Here is a 25,654-nt window from a genome sequence, read left to right on the forward strand (position 1 = left end):
TTGTGACGCTGCCATTGCTCCCTTTTCTCACAGAGCAGGGGGATGTGAAGAAAAGGACGTCAAATGGGACTGTAAAGCCAGTCCTGTAGGTACTTCCCACCTAGCACATCTGGCTGCATAAAGCAAGATGAAATACATCACATGTATTTTTTTTTAATTGTTTACAGTTCTCATTTAATTACTCTGCACGGCAGCCTGTTCTGTAACAAAGTATCTAGTTTCCCTGTTGTGCAGATGCAAATATAGAGGAAGGAAAAAAGCAAATGATTTGCCAGAAGCTGGAGCAACTACGAACAAACCATCCTGAAGAGCTTTCACAGTTCAGCTGGAATGTAAGGCAAAATTTCTGCAGTGCCAGCTGGTGAAAATCAAGGTCTTTATACTTTCTAGAAATTAGAGGGGCATTGAGTGTTCTCCTTCAAGTCTCGTACATGGGATGAATAAATGATGACTAAATTGCCTGCTTGAATTCCAGAGCTGGGAAAATAGGAGATGATATTTTCAGGCATATGGTGGTTCCTGGCTTCGGGAAGCACCTTTGGGACATCTCACCAGTTCACAGCACCACCACCAACCCTTCTTCCCCCCTCCCCATCAAACCCTGTAAACATAAAACAGGAAAAAATAAATCAAAATGGGTGAAGTCTAGCAAAGTTAAAAGCAAGAGAAATGTTATAATAGCAAATATTAGGCAGCACTGGCTTCCAGGCAGCTGCACCCCCCCTGCCTTTACAGCCCCCCGCCTCCACCCTTCCAGGATGCCTCCTGCATCGTCTGTGGCAGAGCCAGCCTGGTCTGTGTGTAGGTACAGCGTCCTGCAGCCACACTCCCTCTGTATATCATGCTGCCTGCGCTTGGATACCATCAGCCATTTTCATGCCCCTACCAGAGAAACATTAGCCATCACTTTTTCCACCACCAGGAGCCTCTGCTCACAGACGGCACAGCTACTCAGCGCATTACAAATGGCTGCTCATTCTGAAAATGAGAGCAGAGAGCACTGGAATAACAGGGATGTGGTCCAAAGCTCAATTAATTTATATTGTAAAAATGTATTGAGTTTCAATTTAGGCCTTTCAAAGCAGCAGGAGCTATGCATCAACTGCCACGCAACCCTCACTGTTAATAATTGGCCAATTTGCTAAACTGCATGGATGAAGTTGTAGTTAATGATAAATGTCTTGTCAGCATGCTACATTTGAAAACCACAAATTAGGAAAACATCTGCTTACATCCAAAGTATGACTAAGAGAAAATGAATGGGTTTCATATTTAACGTTTAACTTCCACTAGCAACTGCAAGGCACATCTGTCTCCCAAAATACAAAGCGCCGTTTGGATAAGTGCATCATTATGTAGTGACGAGACTCCCTGCCAGCACAAGCTGACACCAGTGCGCTTCAGAGCTGAGGTGCCTTTTGTTTTCCTGTGTGGTTTCCACCGCTTACTCTCCAACTTGCACTTAGAGCGCAGGTTGCTGTAAATTCGATTGCGGATGGGAGTCAGGGCGCAAGTACGGTCAAAACACCACGAAGGCTCTCAGGAACCCCAGCCCATACCATCCTGAGGACCCACAAAAGCTACCGAGGAGCCCTGTGGTTCCCCCCCGAGGGGCTCAGCGAGCAGAGGATCCTACACTGACATGCACACTGTCATCACCGCCGGCGGATGTGGCACGACCCTGTGCCTGGCTGTACCATGCTGCCAGCATCTAGAGCGTCCTGGCGCGTGGGACTTGCCACAGTCCTGACAACTGTTTCATTTTATAGCTCATTATACCTTTTGTACGCTAAGTAAACTGTAAAACTCTTTTTAAAAGTTTTCTAGAGCATGCAAAGAAGAACTGCCTGGTGGTCTTAAAATAAGAAGAAAAGCCAGCAGCCAGCATATGATGTTTTCAGGCTCAGGAGCTGCAGATGACTCCTATTCCCAGCAATCTAATTCCACTGTGCTGCAAGCCTACGCAGCAGCGCACACATCCCAACAGCTGCCGCCGCTTCCCAACTCTGGCGGCTACCTGCTGGACACGGGCACGGGCACCCTCTCTCCCGTGAAACCATCTCACCTGACGCTGCCGCAAGCCCTGAAGCTCCCTCAGCCTCCTCATATTTTGACCAACTTTGGAGCACTGTCTCTAAGAAATCCCCCCAGCACATAAGTAGTGCCCTGCCCAGAGTACCCCCCGGCTGGGCATGCCCGGGGCGCTGGCTGCTTCCCAGCTCTGCCACCGTTTCTGGACTCGGCAGCTGGGCATGGGGAAGGCAAGGGCAGGAGTGCCCTGCACAGCTGCATGCTGGGCTGCCTCCGGCCAGCTCAGGCCAACAGCTTTCGGGCCCTTCTGCGGAGCGGGGCAGCACTCTGCTCCCTGCGCCTGCCGGCTTCATCCCTGGCCTGCAAGCCAGCAGTGGGGAGGGCTGAGGGGCTGCAGGGAGCCTTACCTGCAGAAAAATTAATGCCCTAAGGAGAAGCTGCAGCCTCCAAGCCACTGGCAGAGGGACAGAATTAGCGAGGGGGGTCGCTCCCATGCATTGATAGGTTTGGGAATGGCCACAGCTTCAAAATCCAGCTGTTATGAATTTCCAGATTTCAGAGTGTTTCGGGTTGCACGCTTTATCGCCCCACAGCAGAAACAGAATATTTGATCATCTAATCAAGGCAAAGAAGGAAGGGCATGTTCATGGGTCAGTGGGAAAAGCAGATACACAGGTGGAAGGTTGGGACAAGAGCTCTGTATAAAGCATCTTTTAGAGCAACACCCAAATGTGAGGATTTCTGTTCTGTTGTGAAATACAGGACGTAAGGGACACACAGGACCAGCATGCACAGCTTTGAAAATTTCTTTCCCTCCTTCTGTTCTACGGTCATAATATTTATGTATTTGGTAACATAATTTTGTAAACAATCCTGCTACAGATTTACTAAACTACTGCAAAGTGCAAACACGAAGTGAAGATAGCACTCAGCTAAGGCATTTTGTTGGGGCCATTCACCACTCGTACACACCCCCCTCCCACCCCAGTTCATCCTCAATTACCAAAATGCAGCCCCTGCCTGTTCATGGGGGGGTCTCTGCCACAAGATGATTCAAAGCAGCTGAATGAAGCTCTCATTCTCCATCGAGTGCCCAGGGAATTAGCCTGCATCAGCCAAAGTTAGCTCTAACCCACACAAAACGCTCCCCATTATAAGGTCAGCGATGTAAAAAGTAAACAGAAGTTGTCCTCTTCGTTGATTTATTTAACATTAGTTGTACAGCTGGACTACACCAGCAGTCTCTTTGCACAACTAGGAAAGCCAGAAATGGTTGGTCTTTGCCAAAATAAGGACAGGCAGGAGCACTGCCATACCGTTTCCATGAAGAAAGCCAGGCAAGTTTTTGCACAGCACTGGAAGTAAGGACTTGAAGATATGCATCAACTACTGCAATTCTCACAATGAGACAGCGAACACTGGCAAGGCAATATTGCTATAAATCAATTCAGCCCATCTGCTACCCCTGTAATCCTTATTATGCTTTTAGCATCCAAGAACAGCGAACAACACACAGTGTCGGAGGTAAAGTATCTAGATGGCTGGATTATTTGAATAATCCTGTCTACAAGAGTGATGAAAAGGCTGAACACAAAACATGCCTATGAGAACAGACTGATAACCTGGAGCTTGATGTTCCAATGACAAAATTAAGGATTTAAAAATGCTGCCCAGCACCTTTCAAAATTAAGAAATAAATTAAAAAATCTGAACTAATAAAGTTATGATCTTAGCTGCAACTGTTTATTTAGAAAGTATTTATACTCACAAATATTTGAAATGCTGCATAGGGTGTGAATCTGAATACTTAAAAAAAAAAAAAGACTAATTCATAGCGGTGCAGAATTTGTTTTCTTGCAATTTCCACGAATCTTGCACATCTTCTAAGATTTTTGCATTCCCTCCCCCATGAAACATTTGCCTTTACATATAATTACATCTACCTGTCAAAATCTTTGAAAGATAGATTTTTAGTATTTTTTGTTCCAAACGGTGCACTTTTTTCCAAGCTGTCTGTATTATTGTGTTGATTTCAGAATTAAAATGGCCAAGAATATTAAGATACCCAAGTATCCTAGATGTATGACTACTCTGCATTAACACACTATTAGCTGTGAGACCGTATTTGCAATAGCATGCTGGTTTTTTATCTATTAAAGCTGTTTCTGAATCAATTTTTCTAACAGTTAACAAACTTTAAATTTTTAATTCAGGACTCTTGAACACATCAAAGAGAACCATTTCCTATTTATCCAAGCACAAAATCCATTACATTCTGTTATACAGAAGTGTGAGCATCCCTTCCCTGTAATGCGTCATTTATTCAAAGCACACGGGGCTGCCTTCTCTAAACTCACCCAAAACAATTGCCACTGTACTAAAAGAGCAAATAAAAAAACCCTTTGAAATAAACAAATCAATTGTTATATAGCTGAAGTTGATATTAGCAGTAAACCTAGTCTTCAAATAAAAAGGCACCATTTGACAGTACTTCAGTGAGATTACAAGTTTGTGAGGACAGAATTCGGCCTCGAGTTCGAGGGAACAGCAAAGCCATATTTCAAACACTGGTAGAAGTAAAGACAAAGTTCAGCAATCTCAACAACATATATTAATTATTAGAATAATTAATTATTATAACTAGATTATATGTTATGCTGTTTTGCTGATCCCATGAAGAATACAGGGTTTACGTTCATTTTGTGCTTGTTGAATAAACCCAGCACTTATGTCAATGAAGACTGGTGCGTTGGTGCAAAAATGGACACAGGAACTTTTTCCTATGCTCTAGACTGCATCTGGCTGACACTAAATGACTGTTTTCTTTCTCTTCAGCTCCACAGGGAGTATTTTCTTTGGGTTTTAGTGAAATTACTTTCTTGGTCAGAAAAGCTTAGAAAGTCTGCTGAAAGGAGAAAACCCCTCTACCTTTATAATTTAAGCTCTGAAATCATCTGCTGCTGAGCTTTTTTTTTTTTTTTTCCCTGAGTTCTGGTTAGAATTGATAAAAAAAGAGAGATCATGTTTCACAGTAAGTTCAGCTAATGATGGGGAGCACTAAAAACCTTAAGCTACTTTAATACATTCATAAGCTGCAAGTAAAACCCTTCTTATTCCAAATAACGATTTGTAAAGCCCTCCATTATACTACTGAGGGAGTAAAATAAAACATCAGCCAATGTACACACATGCTTTGCCAAGTGAGTTTTGCATATGTTTGGCAATGGTAAACTCTATTATCTGGACAATCATCCAACCTAACAGTTAGCTGGAAGATGAACTGTAAAATGTTATCACAGAGCTGCTAAACTCGAGGTTTACAAAGCTGATAGGAGTTAAGCCCCTGCCTCCTACCGAGAGTCTTTTTTGCTCATTTGAAACTTTCAGCCAAAATGTTCTCCGCCTTTGTTTATATGCAGAGAAGTCAAACAATTTCTGCTGGGAAAGAGACAAGATAAAGGGGCAAACACAGTGAGGACATCTTGCATAAAGGCTGTGATCACAGAAATAAAATTGGAAGTGATGGTAGGAGGATGGTTAGACCAGCTCCTGAGGTGGTATCAAGCTGAACTCAACCACTCTTGACATATTTATTTAATCTGCTCTTAGGAACCTTCTTTGGTGGAGATTTCATGACCTCCAGGGACAATTAATTGCTCAACAGCCCTCAGTCTTATAAAGCTCCTCTTAAAGCCTATGGTGGCTCTCTGCTAACAGCATAAACCAGCCTTCCCATGCACACCAAGAAGGGTTTCTCTTACCTTCCTGCAGCTGCTATCAAATCTTCTCTACAACCATCCCAGCTCCTTTCTCTGCACATTTTGTGTGTTGCATTTGTTCGTAATGCCCAGTACGATCGCGTTTCTTCATAAGAGCACAGACCCGCGGTCCTCTGTAAACCCAGCCCCTTTCCTGAAGAGCTATTCCCAGAGTTGTTGGTTGTGAGGGATCTCTGGAGCTCAGCTGGTCTGACTTCCCACACAGGAAAGGCTAGCTCAGTCCTTTCTGCTTTTGACTGTCCAATGGATTTCTCATATCAGCATTTCATATTGTCCTCATCAATATTGCACCCAGGTTATGTCAGATCCGGTTTCTCAGGATTACTCTGATTCCCATGCTGCCTCCAAGAGCACTTGTAAATCCTCTCCTCTTGGCACTAGCTGCAGATTTAATGGATGCTTTGTTCACCCAAGTCATCAATGAAAGTGTCAGACAAACTAAAGACTGTTCCCAAGAAGGGAACCGCGATGCACCTTTCCCTTTTCTCTCCAAACACCAATAATTCAAGGACATCTTATCCACCTCGCAGCGCTGCTTTGCATGCTGAAGAGACCACGCTCTTTCCTCCCTGGCAGTCACTGCTGCTAAAAAAAAGCAACTGTCCTATTTGCAGTTGCAAGAATAAAAGGGTGGATCATCTCTGGTGGGACCGATTTCTTATTAACAACTCTTGCTCTATGTTCTGGGAGAGTTGTTTTGGGCTGTTGCTTCTATTTGATTTAGTCACTTTCAAATGCTGAATCCAGTGCCATAGACAACAATCTGCATTTACAGCGCAAGAACAACAAAACCAGGTGCCACCGAAGTCTGCACTGGCCATCACACCTCCTCTCCCTGTTATTCAGTATACATTTTACCCTGGAAGTATGTTTCTTATATCACGTGGAACTCCAGATTGTACACTGGGCTTATTTCTGCTTTCCCTCATGCAACACATCTCTCCATAAATATTTAATTAGGCAAAGTTCAACTCCTTTCAAGTAAGGGACACACTCTAGCAAACGTACCACCTAAAACCAAGGTTATGGGTAACGATTTTCAGAAGCTGGGAAAGTTATGGTTTTGCTCCGTGACATTTAAATGTCCTCCGGTTTTGATACTGTGCCACAGTATGTCAAGGATGTCTCTGAAGATTAGTGTGCACACAGGAACACAGGTCTACATTTTAAATTTCAATAGGCAGCCATATAAATTCCTTTAGCTATACCACAACCATCTATCTGCAACCGCTTCCCAAGGAGACATAATTCTTTATCTACTGAAGTTAAAGAAATGTATTTAAAAAACTGTATTTTAAATGTATGTTCAAAACTCAGAAATAGCTATAGCACCAGATCAGTGCCCTCTGTACCATGCTGCAAAGATCTAAATTAGCACAGAAATTGTGTCACAGTTTTACCGAGCTTTCAGGGCACGCCGCAACGGTCTGGCAGTGCCACGCTGCCCGTTGCCTGCCTCCCCAGCACCCTTCCTGCAACAGCTCTGGTCATCTAGGCTTCAAATACCCCTTAAGGTGCAAAGCCCGCAGGCCAGATTATCCCTGCCAACAGGCATCCCAGCAGGGCTCCTGTAAGAAGGGGTGTTGGGGGTCCCCAACAGCCTCGTCACCCCAACAGCCGCAGACCCCCCGCAGACGACAGCACTGCTGCGCCCGGAGCTTCCTCCGGCTCCTGCCCCAGGCAGCGAAGGGCACAGCCCCGGGGGCTTGCCCGGAGGCAGAGGGGCACAGGAAGCCTTTTGGGAGGGGAAGAGCAGGGGGAAAGGTGCTATGGACGGTAATGTAAATCCACAGGGTGAGCGAAGAGGCCGGGACAGGGATTAGCGTTGGCGGAGCAGGGTAACCCCGTCAGGAACGGGGTGAGCGGCTCCAGCAAACGCAGCCCTGCTTCGGGGACGGTGCCTGCCGCCCTGCCGCACGGCTCGGAGCTCGCAGCACTGCTCCCAGCCTCCCCTCGAAAATAAAAGAAATCTGGGGAGAAATGATCTGGGAAGCTTATTATAACTTAAGGGAAAAAAAGAAAATGCAGCCTTTAAAAAAAAAAAAAAAAAAAAAACAAGTCAGAAACCCTTCAAAGGCTTTTTACACAAGCACGTAGACAAATGCCCAACTGAAAAATAATCCTTGGCATACGTACTTACTAGAAAAGATATTACAGTAATATTTCACCGCACCTTCTGCTAATGTGTTTTCCGCATGGTATTGTTAACCACTACAAAAATAATAAGTTTGAGTGTATCAATATCTCACAGTGCCTGGAGGCACGGCCGTTTTCATTTGTGTGTTGAAAGTAGGAAACATAATGTGGTAGGCAGATAATTCCTCATTTGAATAAACCATTTCTATTTCACAGTAATATGAGACAATATAAAAGCCCTTTTACAAAGGTAATAACTTTAGTTTGTAGACAGGAAAATGACATATAACTGTGGAAAGGGTAAAGTACTAAGAAGGATTTTTATTTCTAAGGAGCTTCATTTGTGCTCAAAGAAAGGATTGCTGTTTGTGGAAAAAACCAAAAATATTAACCTCACCTTTTTATCCTTTTATTTTCAAATATTAGTCCCAATGATATATTTGAAAAATTTAATGAAAATGCATATTAGTAAATTGAGTCTCTAGGAGAACATGAGTCAGCTTTCATAATGGTAATGGCACAGGCTACAGAAATCACGCGCAAACCTGAGCTCTTCTATTTGTACCCTAGGCCAGCCGAAAAGCGGCAGCTTGCGACTGGAAGTCACCCAGGAGCATCACAGTCATTTCATAATTAATGTAGTATCACCACCTCCTCTAAAAGCTGTTTAAATGCTATGTGTTACCAACCACCATAGCACAAGAGTGCACAAGGAGAAACACTGGACTAGCTCCTATCTCAAGTGGTCAATTTGATTTGCTTTCTCTTTACCACTAATATTTAAAAGTAGGCAATTTAGAGTAATAAATAAAAAAAAAAAAAAAGAAAAGGAAGCTTCACTTATTTTTCAATCAGATTTCTGATTAGAAAACCAGAACCTCTGCAGATTTCCTAAGATATACATTACATAACTATATACTTAGGCCTATTTTTCAGTTTTCCATTTATGTATATTTTAAAAGCACATAAATGTCATAAATTCCTATTGTTTACATACCCGCATGCATTACTGGTATACATAAATTATAGACGAATCTTATGAAGCCCAGATCTCATTCAGCAGTTACTGAAGCGTGCTGCAAAGCCTTTCCTGATTTCACTGTAGCAAGAGCAATGCTCCTGTGTCTCCTTTCAGTTATATTTAATCTAAACATAAAACATCAAAGAAGATTGCTCACTTTTCATGATCTCTTTGAAACCAGCCTTTAATACTAGGCCATAATATTCGTACCGTTACGTGGAAGTAATACACGGTGTATTTTGGCCTAGAAGCTTTCATTATCTATTTTGTAATGAATGTTGCTCGCTTTTCCCTATTTCTATGCTAAAGAAATTTTAATGTGGATCTTGAAAGATATATAGGAGGTTTTATTTATTTTTCTTATGTTAAAGGGCAACAGTTGGTATAAATCAGACCTGAGCGTGTTCCTTCTGGCAGAAAATAGCCTGTGCCAGAACTGCTGGAACGCTTTGGCTTTGAGAAGTTTAATTTATTGTCTTGAATAATAAACTGCCATTCAATCAACCTTGTGAAACAAAACATGAAACAGGCCAGTGCTTAAATCTTGAACAGGGACCAAGAGTTCTTCACAAAGGAAAGAAAATTGGGAGAGGCATTTTGTATTAAGTAACGTCAATTATTTTATTCTCCCTTTTTGTCTGCCTTCAGTATTAATTAGGAGTAACTGCCAGTTAATATGCTCCAAGCTCTGCACGGTAAAATTGATTAGTACACTAAGACGGAAAATAAGAATCAGTTTTTGATGAAAAATATCACGTTTCGGAGCACTACATGTGGCAGCTGTGAGGAAGGAAAAAGTGCGAAGATATTAACCCGTCCAAGACACTCAGCTGGGCATTTGCCCAGTCCTGCTGACAAAAGCGCCAATGCAGACGCTGGCCACTACCTTTTGGTTAAGCAGCGCATTATTCCCTCTAAATTTTTGCTTGCTGGTTTTATCCATTTTTACTATAATGCACACGCTCTGCTCAGTAGCTGTAGTCTATGTGTCCAAATAGCTTATACGACTAAGGAAAAGCAGGTTGCAATTCATTCCGCTGCCCTGCATAGTAGATGTTACACCTTGTGTTACTGATGTATTTTTTAACCTCAAAACACTCTGGGGGGCAGATTCAGTTTTCTGTGTGACAAGATGCCTAAGAAAGTTGTGACCGCTATTGTTTTTTTTTTTTTTAAAAAAAAAAATCTTTAAAATTATATTATTTATTTCCCAGGCTTTACTTCTAAAAATAAAAAGCTGTCTTGAAGTAGAAAGTATTAAAAACAAATTATAGACCTAACTATAAATAATTAAAAGACAACAAACAAAAAAAAAGACAAAACAAACAAAACAAATAATGTTGCTCTGATTCTTTCTTTGTTATTCTAAGAAACTCCATTCAGAGTCTAATGAAAGCATTTCCAAATTCAACAGTCTGAAATATTTTGGTATATTGACTTCTTTCACATTTTGCAAATAATTCTGTGCCCACGGGTTGTAAATGACATTAATATAATTATTCTTTGTGTCTACTCACACAGACTATGAGGTTTATTACAGGGTGGTTAACCATGGCAAATCAATAGGATACAACTCAGTATGGAATGTCTTTTAAAGTAGAAAAGCCCTGGTATTAAAAAAAAAAGCTAAGCACTGTAAGAAGCTACTGCACAAACCAGATCGTATCGTTAATTTGAAATCCCAGTTAGCTGTTACTGCCAGAGCTGCGCGTGCCTGCCTTTTCCCTTTGCTACAGAAAGAGCTGTACTTTAAAATTAAACTTTAAAGATCGCTAAGATACTCCGCTTGGCAGATTAGCGTCCCTCCTTGCTGGAGACGGGGGAGACAGGCGTTTCGGCGCGACGGTGGGAGGACGCGGGTGACATGACGCGATCCTACCTTCTTGCAACATATAGTGCTGCCAGGAGCAGCGAGCTGGTGCGGAGGAAGCACGGCCAGGAGCCGATGTCAGCGTTGCGCACGTGCCTCCTGGTAACATCCCGCTGACATTCTACCTGCTCTCTGCGCCCTGACTATTTACAAGCTTCCTTCCAGAAAGTCACAACTTTAGGAATGAAAAAAACCCCCACTCCACCCCACCCCAAATGGAGGACTGGAAGGCGGATCACGTGGCTGCCGGGAGCCGCTCTTGTTGCATTACACGCAGTAAGTGTGGATGGCAAACATTATCAGTTGATGTTTATGCCATATGTTCTCGATCTCTTCACGTATCGGCACCAAAATCCTGTTTCTGCACAGTGTAACGCCACGGGATCCTACCAGGGAGAGGGTCACAGTCTGATTAGGCGAACTGTAGAAAAAAATGCGGCACGCTAACGAAGACCGAGAGGGACTGACTTTTACAGAGCGAGCCCTTGCTCTGGAAGGAAACAAGCATTACCCAGCTAAAGTTTTAACAATTTCTTAAAACGCGCACTCAAATGCATCATGTTTTAACCCCTCAGCAATTTGTGTTCAGACTTGCTGCTTCCCAAGGACAGTTGAGGTTTTGAGGAAAGACACTGTTGTTACTTGGGCTAATGTTATTGCTGAAGTCAGCTACCTGCCTTCTCAGAAACAGTCAACAGAAGGGAAATTCGTCGTCCAGTGCTAATCCACTGCCCCAAACGCATACGAGCGCTGACCTGCGCCACAGGCTCTGCTGAGACTCCAAAGCAAGGACAAGAGGCAATGCAAAACCTGCACATCCTTAATGCGGTATTTGATGAATTATCTCAGCAGGTCTCCCCTGGTTGATGATCCATCCCCATTAAACCAAAGCTTTCCAAGACCAAGTTTTGCACCTTCCTAAACCAAAATATTTTACACGTTACATCTGGATGTCAAAATTATTGATCTTTCCCATATGTCACTTTACTCAAAAATTAACATAGACCAAAAAAATGCTATTTTCCTGTCCCTGCTTCTAACATACTGCAGTGTATACGTCTACTAAGGAAAAAATGAGCTGTTCTCCCATATCCAAAGATCAAAATAAGCAAAATATTCCTATTTTTGCCTAGAGTACATTAGCCCCTTCAAGCCCATCAGACCGCTCTCCTTACAGCTGTTTAGCTGGCCACCCTACTAACCTCCTGGGACACAGCAAGAGCTTGTTAAACTTTCTTTTTGCAATTAACAGCATTAGTCTGGAAATCTTTCCCAGTAGCAGTGGTATCCTATACGTGACATGATCCTTCTATGGAAGATGCTGTTTCCAAAATTGTTTTGTGCTAAGGCAAACCACAAACTAAATCAGCCCCTGGATATGCACCTCTTACCTTTAAAAAAAATTCATAATTCTGTAATACTTTCTTTAAAAAAAAATCATAATTCTATAATACTGCACACAAAGTGGAGCCTGGAGGGGTCTCCATCCAGGTTTTCTAATTTTCTTTCTCACCTTCTTCTCTCTTTACATGCCCCATCAGAGTGCTCTCCCCACCTCTCCAAAGGAGAAAACTACTGTTCAAGTTTCTGGCTTTTCTCCAAATAAAAAAGCCCTATCTTTAAGAGATGGCAAAGACTGTGACTGAAAAGGGAAAGGCGCCCAACAGGTGGTCCAAGGGTGTTCCTTCACACATGCAACTCCCATCAGCAAACAGCAGAAAATTCAGGGGAAGGAGAAGGAATTAGTAAAACCTACGGGGCTTTTCTACAGCCTGTTGCATCTCCCCCCGCCCGGCACAGACGTCCGCACGCTCTCCTCTGCATCTGCATTACATTAAACAGGATGAAGAAACACAAACCAACTTTCACTTGAATCTGAACTCTCCATTTCATGTCACCTTCAGGACAATCACATGAAACACATATGGCGAGTTCAGCCTGGGAAGCGCGTTGGGACCTCTCCGGCCAGGAGCAGAGCTACCCCTCCCCACTGCCCGCACACGGCTTGTGACTGAACGCTGCAGGTTCCTCCCTGCCTGCAGCTGCCGGCCCAGTCGGTGGCACGGGCAGGGCTGGCCAACTGGACTGTGTCAGCAGATGGACTTGCATTTTTTCCACCCAGTCAGAGCGGGCCAGTGATGAAGGAAAGAGAGGTAACACGGGCGATTTGATTCCAGAAAAGGCTACCTAGCACACAGGCTGCACGCTCGCTGGTCTCTCCGGAGAGGGAAAAGATTCACTCTCTCAGCTCTACGTTTTTCCTTAACCTGCATTTTCATCTGTCATCAGATACTTGTGTTTCTCTTCACACCCAGGGAAAGAACTTGCCCCAAAACAACAGCGTTCCAGGCAATCTGGCAAATCTCATCCCTGTGGCACGTCCTCGCCTCATCTATCTGCTGAGCTGCAGGGCAGGGCGGGGTGGGGGGGAAGAAAAAAAAAGAAAGAAACAAACCAACCAGTGGCTAGTGCTTTTTCCCCTGAGGAAAGACCTGCCATTCAGAATCAATCAGTTAACATTTGCTATTATGTGCTTTTCCAGTCTTTTTTGCCGCCTTAATTATAAGTGACTAAAAATAATGTTGCTTTTGAAAGTAAACCCACTGGAGAGAGAGGCAGTGAAGCCTCTCAACTGGTTGAAGTTCAGCTGGGAGCCTCTCCGTTGTTTTCAGATAGGAACGATGTGCTAGTCTCCATACCCACCTCCTAGGCACAGGCAAGGTCTCCCAACCGCCTGATGCCCTCTGCTAAGGCAACACGATGCTTCCAGGCGCTGGTGACACTAGAAAGGCTCACTGGCAGTCTTTGAGTACTAGCGGGGGTAAGGGGTGGGGGGGCGGGGGGGGGGGGGGGGGGATCAAATAATTCAGACCACTTGTACCACCAAAAAAAAAAAAAAAAAAAGAGCAAAGATGAAGTAATGCAGCTGAGAACAAATTGTAACTGAGCAGGTGGCACACATGGAGAGAAATCATTGAGTCAAAGGCAGTAACATATCTGATGAGGAGCTGTAAGTCCTGTGGTGCAGCTTTTCAGGAAATTTTGCTCTCTAACACTCTGCTTGGGGATTGCTTAGGCATGGCTTTCTAAGGTCATGCCTAAACAATCACAGTGTCAATATTTTCATATAAATTGCCTAGCATAATCTCTGGACTCTGATATCTCTTAATGCATTAAAAATCTCCTTTTATTACAGCGAGCACAAAAAATTTCGGATTCTGCCCCTATCTCCGGAGCTTCTGGATCATATAATTACTGTTACAAAAAACATCAGTACGTCATTTGGAAAGCATCCTGAAAAGTCAGATGCATCAATGCAAGCCAAGCAGGGATGTGACAGATCAATTTGAATATTTAAACAGCAGAATTAAAAAAAAAAAATGGACAGAGATCTCCAGATATAGGAGCATCCCCACTTGGAGAAGATTACTGAATAAACAACACATCCTGATGTCTGGATGGAACATGAGCCTGAAAATCTCCTGGCATAAACCACCATCCACAGGGTGAGGGCTGGAAGAAGCTTATCTCCATATTGCACAAAAATGAGCTTTATAGTCATGCTTTCTATAATACCCTAAGAAATGAGACGCTGGCAGACAGACAGAATTGTGGTTGGATCTGCTGTAAGAATGCCTGTATTCCTATAACAATCAAGTAAGTTCTTTTAAAGGAGTTTGCTACATCCATCTCAACTTTTATGATGACATATGCAGTAAAACAGAGCAGTGATTTCTTCCCCCAAGAAATAAGAGATGAAGAAGCTGTCTTCACAGTTCATGCAGAAAACTTCACGTGTATGTCTTCTGCTTTTACTCACAGCCAGTCACTCCTCCTGAGCTCTCATCCTGCTCTGTATAGTAATATTCAAATAAATGATTAAAAAAATCCAGCTACAAATCTTTTTTGCAGCCAGCATTACAGCCTGATTTGCCCAGGACAGCAAACCAGTTTCCTTAATAGACTGGAATCAGACAACTTCATCTGGAGTTCAGGAAAACTGAACGTCTGTCTTACATGTCTATATCTCAAGTAATAAATTAAAGACCAGAAGTACTCCACAGAACTGTGATTCCAAAATTTTTGGGTGCCTGGACATGGACATTTTTGGAGGACCACTAGCAAACCCATTCAAAGTTCATAAACACTTTTTAACATGACATCAGGAAACAGTGACAAAGCTTATCATAGTCTTCCAAGATTATGGGTGCAACTGCTGTTAGATATCAGCATTTCTAACTTTTTTTTTTAATTGTTGTTCAAGTGTCTGTAGAGAGTAAGGCTTCAGAGATTGGTGCATGAAGTCTAACTGCCAATATAAACTATCCAGACTACAGCGTAGTGCTGCTGCCAGGGTCAGGGTCACTCCTGCTCCCCGGCATCAGACCTCCTGGGATGAGCTGTAAAACCTGGTTTTGGGAGGGTCAGAGCACCCTCTGAGTGTCAGGGATGAGACATCTGTGTTACACCTAAGGTCAGACTTGATTGTTTAGTGGTCCTTTCTAGTCAAGACAACCTCTACCGAGCTGAGATGACAAGCAAGCGCAAACCTCCGAATGCCCAGAAGGAAGCGTGCAGGATTTGCTTGTATGTCCACCATCCATGCTCGTTCTGTAGCTGGTTCAACTACTGCGCTAATCAAATACTTTAACACAAGAATTTAACTCTGTAGAAAATTCGATTTAGCAGAGAAAATAGATTTTAAGCAGGACCAGTAAACCCCCAGTGGCTGATGTGTGCAACGTGGGCTGAAGACCTTCCACTGCAGAGAAACACTGGCCTGCCACGCTACTGCCGGCTGGTTCCCACCTACAGACAGAAGACAGTTACCTGCTTTAATGGATTTTTTCCTACTTTGCTGTCATTCCTACTGGGTTTTGTACTGTAGTCCACAGCGAATGCAGCGGCTCATTATCACCCAGGGAAACAATCTGGTGGATGGGACAGCAGCTGAAGATAGTGTAAGCATTGAGCACAATTATAAAGAGATCTTGAGCAGTTCCCATAGGTGCCTTGTTTTTGAATTACCTAATTGGATTACCTAAGATCCTCCAGCACAACAGATCAGTCCCGAAGTCTCTCTCATCAGATTCAGTAAGCCTTCAGTTGGGTCTTCTGGCTGTGGTCTGGCCTATGGTCTCTGTCAGTAATACTTTCAGGTGCTTTCACCCCCTGATTTCACCTTTACTGAAGGCAAAGCCTCCATTCATCACTGGAGTTTGAAAGAGAACAATACACACAACAAGTTCTACTGCCCACTCCGTGTTAGCATATGGATAACTTAGAGGGCTACCTAGATGTCATTGATGAAAACTCAGTAATGAAGCATTTAGTCGGGTTTTGTCCCATTTGGCCATACATCTGGAAAAGAAGGACATGGTCCACTAGGCTTTCACCAATACAAGATGGTGTTTACTACAAGACTTCTTGTCCTGCTCATCTATTTTCACCTAATACAATGCACAGATTTTGTACAAATTAAAAGTATTGCAGAGCTGCCATTAATTTGCAGCACAGGAAAGATTCATTAACTTTCTCCTCTAGGAATGACTTCTGGCTCAATACATGGGGCTACCGCAGCCCAGCTCTTCAGTAGCTTTGTTGAGAGTGTGCAGAGGTACGCAAGAAAGCTCTTTCCCTGTCTTGTATGTCGGTCTTGGGGGGTGTGATGGGCACAGCCAGTCCCAAGTGCCATCTGCCACGCTACATGTGAGCATCACACCCTGCTGCCCCTGTGCATGCCTGGCTGGATTAGCCGATGTCAACGAGACAGTTACACCCTTCCCTATATGGGCACATGCGGGGCGTCCAACTCCATGTGCACCACAGGGGAGGGACTGGGGATGGGATGGACAAAGCATATGCTTGAGGCCTTGGGAAGCAACGCCAATCAATTTCTGACCCTTGAAACAGGATCAGGGTCCCTGGGAATGGAGCCAGCACCTTCCCCTGGAGCAGAGTTGGACACGCTGAGCAGATTTTGTCCCGAATAAAAGTCTGCTGACAGCAAGGTGTAAGACAGCCCAGTACTTCAGTGTTGCCAGCCTTTTTGATTCCTCATCTTCCATTCTCTCTAGGGTTTGCACAGCTGGTGTGGCAAGTACAGTGGCACTTGAGCATCCAGAAGTGATGCTGAGGAGGAAAGGCACAACGATTTGCCCGGTTTGGACCATCTCCAGGTTCTGTATGTAGTGCGTATCACCAGGACCACGAGGGCAGGAGCCAGCAGGGAACAAAGCCAGATTGTATCAGGCGCTTCCCCTGTCCATCACATGCTGTTTGCTCTGGAGAAGGCTGCTGACACGGACCGCAAGCGAGGGCATGCCAACGACTCTCTTGGCCTCCTGATCTCCAAGGAGGGAAGGAGGACAAGCAACACCAGGTCTATAAACAGATCATGCGGTGGAGAGGATAGAAGTGTTTAAAGCTAAGCTAAAGGCAGGCTTAAAGCTGCCCTAAGGTGGTAAGTCTGGGGGCTGAGTAGAAAATGAAAATGTCAACAAGAACGCAAGCACAGGGTGGTTAGTTAGAATATTTCTTCCCTCTGATACATATACCTTAAGAAAAGAAAGATACTAAAGTATTTTCACATAAAGCAGCTGAGTGTAAATATGAAATGCGGCATGAAAATCACAGGAATAGGCCTGAGATTTAAATATCAATACTCACATATAGGATGAGCCATTTTAATAACATCTCCACTCTGCTTCTCCCCAGGAAAACACGCTGATATGGGCTGGGAAATCTGAGGAGCAGCTCATGTGATGCAGACTTCTGACATTCCCCCAGATGTGACTAAGCTTAAACAAGTGGCATTATCTCATGCATTTGAAAGCAAGATGTGAACGACATGATCATGAGGGTTTTTTTGGTAACACACAACATGTTCCCGTTTGGATGGGGTTTGTGAAGTGAAGGATATTACAAACAAGTAAAATTTGCCTGTGGCTTTCATAGTCTTGCCAGCCTGAACCTAGAAGAGAGTACTATAATTGAGCTGACACCATATACCATGACAAAAATAACTATGATTCCTATTACAGAAAACACAACCTTATCTAGAAATACAGCCTAAAGTGGGCACTCTTAGTCAGTTTTGCAAGTTTTACATCATTACAAATACATTGATATTTAAAGTCTGCTGCTTCCAAATGTAGAATTAAATAGTGGGTCATCACAAATACTATTTTCCAATCGTGAAGCTGAACACATAAGTGAGCTTTGTATTAACTGAAAAGTGAATAAAAGGAAAATGAAAGTAACTGTATGATGTGAAGCCCAGATGCTGTTACCCTAAGGCGTGCGCACAGCTCAGCAACACCAAGCTCAAACAGCGCTTGAGCCCCTGGGCCAGCACACCCTCAAGGCTCACAGTGCACCGCCCAGAGCTCCTGCGTGGCAGCTTCTCTTATCCTTAGCGTATGATTAATTTTCGTCTACATTCATAGGGACTTAAAAAAAATAAATTCTTGAGATTACAAATTAAGGCTTCTGCTTTTGAAGAAATTAGAGCGAAAAGGTCACCATCCTGCTTAAAAACAGAAGGCCAGGTCTGAGCTCTGGGCATCAGAACAATTCCTTTAACAACAACAAAGCAATGACACCAGCTGACTCTTTATTGCCACGTCCTTCAAAAAAACCTCACCTGTCTTGGTAGTAATTGCAGGGGCAGTAACTACCTTCCTATATCTGATATGAGGAGAAAGTTCATTATTTTCTTATTAGTGGGGTTTTGGTTGGTTGGGTTTTTTTGGTATTTCATTGCATTTAGACCATAAAATCAGAGGAAACCCTCTTGCTTTCTGGTTGAGCTTGTGCACAGAAAAGACAACCTTCAGGTTCAAAAGCCCTACCTGCAACTACAAACCTGTTGTAATGCATTATATCTTTTCATTAGTTATAATCGTTTTTTAAAAGATTTTTCAAAACATATATGGTGTGGAGTTAAACACAGCCTCTTCAAATACAAACCGATGCATTTTTTCCATAGAAAGAAACTTGTCATTTCTAATCTTTAATCTTTCCTACCTAGACTTTTGCATTTAGCTCAGCAACTACTTGAGATGCTCGCTGGCTGATACTGCCACCTAATGGCTTTTAAGTCATTAACAGCTTGGGGGAAAAAAAGAAAAAAAAAAAAAAAAAAAAAAAAGCAGATGTGGAACCAGTTCTGCTTCTGCTATGGGAACAGAAAGTCCCTGGTTAGGACACTTCCACTAAAGAGATCTTATGAAAAATGACCATATAAAATACACGTTAAAAATACTCATTTCAGGAAGGTGGAAGCACAGCAAGTTCTCAGAATTTCAGCTGAATATTCTTACTATCATCTCCAGCAATGAACATGGGTGAGCGACTCACTGGTGCGGACACCAGCTCCTGCGCCCAGTACTCAGCCAGGCACTTCTGAAGAAGTTCCCCCCTGCAGAAGAAGGGATAAACAGCCGCCTTCTCCTTCCCCTTCCACCCCAGTCCCTGATCAGTAACAGGAGGTGCCTCTGGGCAATTTTTTCCCCAGACATTTAAGAACCAGCCCACATTTTCAGACGCAGAAACTCAGCGCTCAGTTTACACAGCGAGAAAATACTTATTCGCAGGTGCTGTGACAGGCGCTGGGTATCGGACGGGGGAAGCTGTATGGATAGTACCCCCCGAAAACTCCGCAGGCAGCTGCAAACCTTGCTACACTTTAGCCCTACCTGACATAAAGCAAATACCGACTGGCCCTCGAGAGTTTTTAATTCAGGGGAGGGAGAAGGATCCAACAAATTAACTTGTGATATCTGAATATGTACCTATGTAGAGAAAACAAAAGGGCCTTCAAGAAGAGAAGCAGAAGGAATTAAAAGGCCAACAATGAGGAGAAATGGAAAACTCTGGCTCCATTCCTGCAGACAAGTCCACCAGAGATTTCTTTGCCCACAGGTGGAGGGGACCCCACGGTGGAGAAAGCACTGGAGGAGCCGGGGGTTTGTCATCGCCAACCTGGCGCACGCCTTGAGTTTGCCTTTGCATAACAGGGGGTTTCCCTTCTTGTTTCCCTCTCCAACCCCAAGGGGTCCTAAAAATGTCTCCCCATCTTAGGTCGTGACAGCCTGACCGCGTTTGTCGGCACTATTTCACTCGCAGCCAGGGAGGGCCGTACGGCTTCACTGCGGCCCTCAGCAGGGCAAATCTCAAACACCAGCCTTGAACGGCTCCTGACTCACAGCTGAACACTGATGTCCATCAGCACCATGGGACAAACCCCAGTGAGTTATGGTAAAACATCTAGGGAGCAGGACTCCAGCAAGAAAAACATATTTTTCTCTGAAAGGCCACAAAGGACTACGTGCATGATTCTGCATTATTATACATGCTACAAGGTCCCAGTGATTTTACTTTAATGTAATAATCTAATTCACAAAGTACTGTCTAGTAACCAATTCTTTTTGTCATTTTGTTGCTAATAAACAAACCTGATCCTGCTTTATTTTCTCACTCTACATACATTTACAATGACATTTTCATGTGCATTTGCTGTGTCAGAAGCAGTAGTAAAATAACTCCCTTCAGTATAGCAGCAAATTATTTTCCACATGCAAATTATTAGTAAAAATATTTTCCTTTTGGAAAAAATTTGTAAGTACTTTATTCTGTACTCACAGCAGTTTAAGACATCCACAAGGAAAACACCGAGATATCGGGGGGGTTACAACTGGTCTTACTGCATGCGTGTGCGCAAGGCATCCTTCTCCCCAAACACGTACTTGGGGAGTAAAGGTGGAATAACCACTAGATGGGGATGTCTGGCCTCAGAATGTAACGAACTCGAGAGGATCCTCAGTCACCCTTCGCGATAAAGCTTTTTCAGAGTATTAAGAAGGAAAGAGGAAGAAGAGGAAGAAGAAGGAAAAGAGGGGAAAAGCCCATGCACTTGCCTTGTCCTTGTCTTTCCCTGGATTGAGTGAAAGACCAATGAAGTGATTCATATTGTGCAAGGGATAGATAACCAGTATGAGAGAAAACGGGTAGAAAGCGGTATCAGATCGATGGGCGTATTCCCAAACTGACCTGAAAATTGTTTCAACAAATATCCAGACAAGACCAAACTGCTGGTGCCTCTCCCCTGACCTCCTGGCAGGTTCTCACACTTCTGACCATCTCTCTTCTCTGACAAGCTGTCTTTTGTGGCTTCACCTGCTCTTGGTCCTCCTCTTGTCTGTTCGTCCTCTTTTCCAGCCTGCTAACCTTACAGGTCCTCCCCTCTCCCCTCCAGCACCTGGTGGTCAAATTTTGCTGCTTTTCTATCCATGTCCTTTTCCTTTCAGGTTACAGCTAGAACTTCAACATGCATCTCCTGTCTCAATTAACGGGACACCCACCCCTTTTAACATTGTATGGCTCCCACCCCTTCAACCCATGAGCTCCTGCACATATATTTGTTCCCTCTCTTCAAATGGTTCTGTAGGTCCCAGGGCATGAAGGCTATGTTCTTAGTCCTCACCTTCAAACTCTTCACAGCACTGGCAATGCTCTTTTCCTTCCCAGTTTCTCAGCTTTGGGGCCCACTTGCTCACTTGTCACTCTTCCTCCTCATGAGTGCAATGCCCTCTGCACTGAAATGTAAGGCCCCTTTTCCCTCCATCTTCAAATCTCCTCTTCTAGTATTTCCCTTCTCACCAGTGCCTAAAAGCAAGTGGCCAAATAATCACAGAGAAGTAGAGCAGTGGGTAACTACTCAGAGATACTTGAAGTATTTCATATGTCATTTAAAAATTCTAGTATATGTCAAAAGAAGGATGCACAAAGTCAGATTCCTTCTGTGTGCTCACCTTTACATACTGTTGGTCTTAGCTTGTAATTGCAAGAGCGTCTGATTATACCTTCCCGTAGATGCAGACAATCATATGCAGGAACGATACATATCTGAACATAATTATTTTCTTTGAAAGAGCATGTGAGAAGTTCACAACAGCTTTTCATATGCTTAAAAACAAACCCACAGAAGACACCTGGTGAACCTTGTTAGAAATACAGACAGATTTGGGGGGTATTTCAAATAAAGTGGATCTTCCTTTCTTTCCAGCTGAAAACTATTTACTCACATAAAAACTTTCTAACTGATATTTGTACGCACTAAAAAAGACATCAAATCTTTTAAACTTTTCATTGGTTGTTTTTCTTTGTCCCAAGGTAAAAGATTACAAACAAACCACCAATGTTTATTGCTTTGAAAGTGGCTGGGCATCTCCTTTTAAAACACCATTGTGTAAGAGTGAAAAATGGTAAAAAAATGAAGAAAAATGGTTATTAAAAAAGTTTCCCTCAGCTTAATGTGCAAAATCTTCGATTTATTTCTAAAGCTGCGTTTCAGAGATGACACATACTTGGTCAGGCTTTCAAATTCTGAGAAAACAAAAAAAAAGAAACAGTTAACGTCCAGTATGTTTTGTCATGGCTTTCAACTTACTGGAAAGTAAAGGTAAATAGAGAAAGCACTGCAGGCTGTATTCTTGATCCACCATTCATCTCAGCCAAAGATAAAATATTTATTGATCTCAGCAGTACAGATGCAGCCTCCACTGGGAGTTTGCTGTAACATATTTGAGATCGGAGAAGATGCTGTTAATGTTCACATGGGAGCCTCAGCGCACTTACAAGATTTAGTCCAAAATTTGTACATTGACATGTCACACCACAGTGATAAAAGAAAATTTTTCACTATAATTCAAATATATTCACATAAAGAAAGACCTCATTTTAATCCGCTCCTCAAACACATATTCAGAATAAACTGCAAGACAAGGTCACTGTATAAACTGATCAAGACCCAGTTGGGATGCCTTAAATTGCTCCCCTGGCTTGTTTTCAACTACAGACACTGGCTGCAATTCTAAAACTTCCACACACTCGCACTGGTAAACGTTTAAACAGGCTCATTACAGACTCACACACTGTGCATCTGACTGGAAAGGGGCATTTCGCCATTTGCAAGGCACAGCGTTGCCCCGTGCTCTGGTCCTGCTCGGTGCTCTGTGCAGCCAATTACGCTGTGGAATTCCCTCCCACCAGGCATGAAGAAAATAATTCAGCGCCTTATGCTTGAGCATACCAGTATCTGGGTGGGCACTCCGATTTATTAAAAGAGTAACTGTATGTGAGTATCAGAAAAGACTTTAACTACAGCTCCATGAAAGATCCTGTGCAGAGATCTCTTGAGGAGCTGTGGACAATGCTCCCAAAAGGAAACCCGAGACCATCCTCGGAATTACAACATCATCCACTACAGCAAGGAAGCATAAAGCAGCTCATTAGCAGCCCTATCGAGTGACAGACCTAAAGCCAGCTCCAAAGTTGCCCACACCTGTCTGCCTATAGCGCCTGCCAAAAAACCAAATTCCACTGGGGAAAGAATCCTTGTCCCTCATCTACATCTGGATCTTGCAACCCCAATATGCTCCGGGGCACCGCAGGTTTTAGAGCAGCAGGGTGCACAGACAGGGAGGAAAGATGAGCAGGTGCTCTAAGATCCCTCCCCCCAAATGAATGAATTCCACACTACTGTGTTTTGAATGTGAAAACCCAAAGTGCCATTAAAAATATGTCAATTTAAGTTGCACTATTTTAAGTAGTCCAGCAAAAGTTATACAGTGGTATTTCTAGTACATCCTGTTCACTTATAACCTGAAAATGCATGACCCCTACTATTATCTTAGGAACTCATTTACAGTAGGCACCCTGAGATGTTCCTTTGACAGACGAGGAGCAAACGGTATTAACAACATAATAGTTACTGCATAGTTTCACACTGAACTCCAATACCGCAGCGAAAAGCCTTAAGTATGATAATGCTGAACAGAACTCTTAAAAGCAAGCCAGAAAATCTATCTTTCCACACCATCCTTCGTGACAATCTGAATACTTCATTAGTCTCCCAGGATCTGTTCTCTAGAAACAGGGGGATTTTTTTAACATGCTTTATATACAGGCCTCAGGAGTGATCTATCAAGAAATGTGATAATGTATTAGGAGAAATTAAACTAACAACTGACATGCACACACAAGTATGGATCAACGTTTCAGTGACTGATTTTTCCCAGACTACAAAGAGCACGCCCACATCTATAGAAGATGGGACCAGCCTCAGTTAGAAACCAGACATTTTTCTCCTTGTGGAAATCTTCTCTAATTGTAGCAAACTGCTAGATAAATGATAAATAGACAATTACACAACATGGAAGAGAGGGTAAGAGAAGAAAGATGCAATTTTTTCCAGACATTTAATAAGAAATTTCACCTCTCTCTAATGGTGTCTTGGAAGTGTGAAAAAGGACTCCTCTCTAATGCCAGCACTGTTTATTTTCCTGACATAATTAGCATTATTACTATCAGAATTTACTGCACCTTTACAGTAAAAACTAGATGCAATAGAACTGTAGTAGTACACTACTGTAATAAGACCAGCACCACAGGTCCTACACAGCACAAGAATATTAAAAGGCAGAAAATTAAAACTCCTCACTCTGCCAAAATGCTGTGAGGCACCACACTGAGTCATTTGCAAGCCTATGCGTAAGAATTTTTCAGAAGAAATTACAATCTTGAAAGAAGCAAAACGTAGAACCCTTCCTGATTCTTCCCTAAATGATTCTTGCCTGAACTGCAAGAATATAAACCTAAGGGGTTTTTTTCTGTGTATCAAACTAGGTTGTAAGTTTTGGTCCCAAATAACATCACACCTAAATAGGTGAAGACGTGTGAAAAGAAGACTGGGGAGTTCTGTGCTTGGGAGAGAAAAGGATTTCACAACAGCCTGAGTTCCTTGATCATTTCACTGCAACTTCCCCATTGCCTAGAATTGCCTTAAAGCCAATTCTTACTTCATTCTTAAAATTAATTTTGAGATTAATTCATTCTTAAAAGAAATACATCTTTTTGATGTAAAGAAAAGATGCATTAATACTGGAGGACAATTTCATCTCTCTCTTAGGTTACAAAGACCTGTCCAGCAAAAGTTTGAAGCACAATAAAGATCCCAAAAGGAAAGTCTGTCTGAATGGCAGCACCTGCATCTGAATACCCGCTGGCTTCTCTCCGCCGGCCGGCACTGCAGTGAGCTGGTACGGATTCAGCAGTTGGCACAGGCACCCCAACCGGCCACTGCATCTTCCAAATTTTGGAACCAGCCTGCATTGACAGGAGGCAGGGCAGAGCCTGAAGCAGGTTTAAGGAGGGAAGCAGCTGGCCTGGGAGCAGCACAGGAATTCAGTAATCCGAAGGACTGTGGGGCTGTGTTCCTGGCCCGCGGGAAGGGACCTGCAGCCCCAGTTGGAGGATGCACGTGCTCAGAAGCCCGTTCAGTTATGTACTAAGTAGAGATTTATGTTGCAGTAACAAGTCACATATCATGGCAAAACGTGTGTGACAGAAGTTCCAAAGGCTCTTCGTTACACGTAGGAGGGCAGTAACTAACAAGAATCTACTTTCTAGGTTTCCCCTCCCTGCCATGGCATTGAGACACATTTTAACTATTTCCCACTCGGTGTGTTGCCTTTTACCTTAACAAACACGCAGAAATTTTAAGGAACCCCTATCTCTGGGAAAGAGTCTATTTACTAACAAATCTGCTAAGAGATACCACCTGCAGTAGGTTTTTTAAGATTAACTACTTACCTTATGAAGCTAATAAAAGTCAGATCCATTACAAACAGCTGCGGGTTCTTCTAGCACTTGAAGGACGACCCCTGGCATCTGTAGCTGTAGCCCCGTGCGGGAGAGCCCAGGGCTGTACCTGGCCGCTTGCTCACGCACACAATCCAAAAGTTAATGCACCGG

The 25,654-nt window shown here is 43.3% G+C and overlaps 1 protein-coding gene across 1 annotated transcript in view; it reads right to left on the bottom strand.

The window, feature by feature from the left end:
- RBM20 (RNA binding motif protein 20) overlaps positions 1-25,654 on the bottom strand; it is a 103,897-nt gene that overhangs the window by 25,134 nt on the left and 53,109 nt on the right. The gene's annotated exons all lie outside the window — the stretch shown is intronic.

This window comes from Pelecanus crispus, chromosome 10 (genome assembly GCF_030463565.1).
Source record: "Pelecanus crispus isolate bPelCri1 chromosome 10, bPelCri1.pri, whole genome shotgun sequence".
Lineage (NCBI taxonomy): Eukaryota > Metazoa > Chordata > Aves > Pelecaniformes > Pelecanidae > Pelecanus > Pelecanus crispus.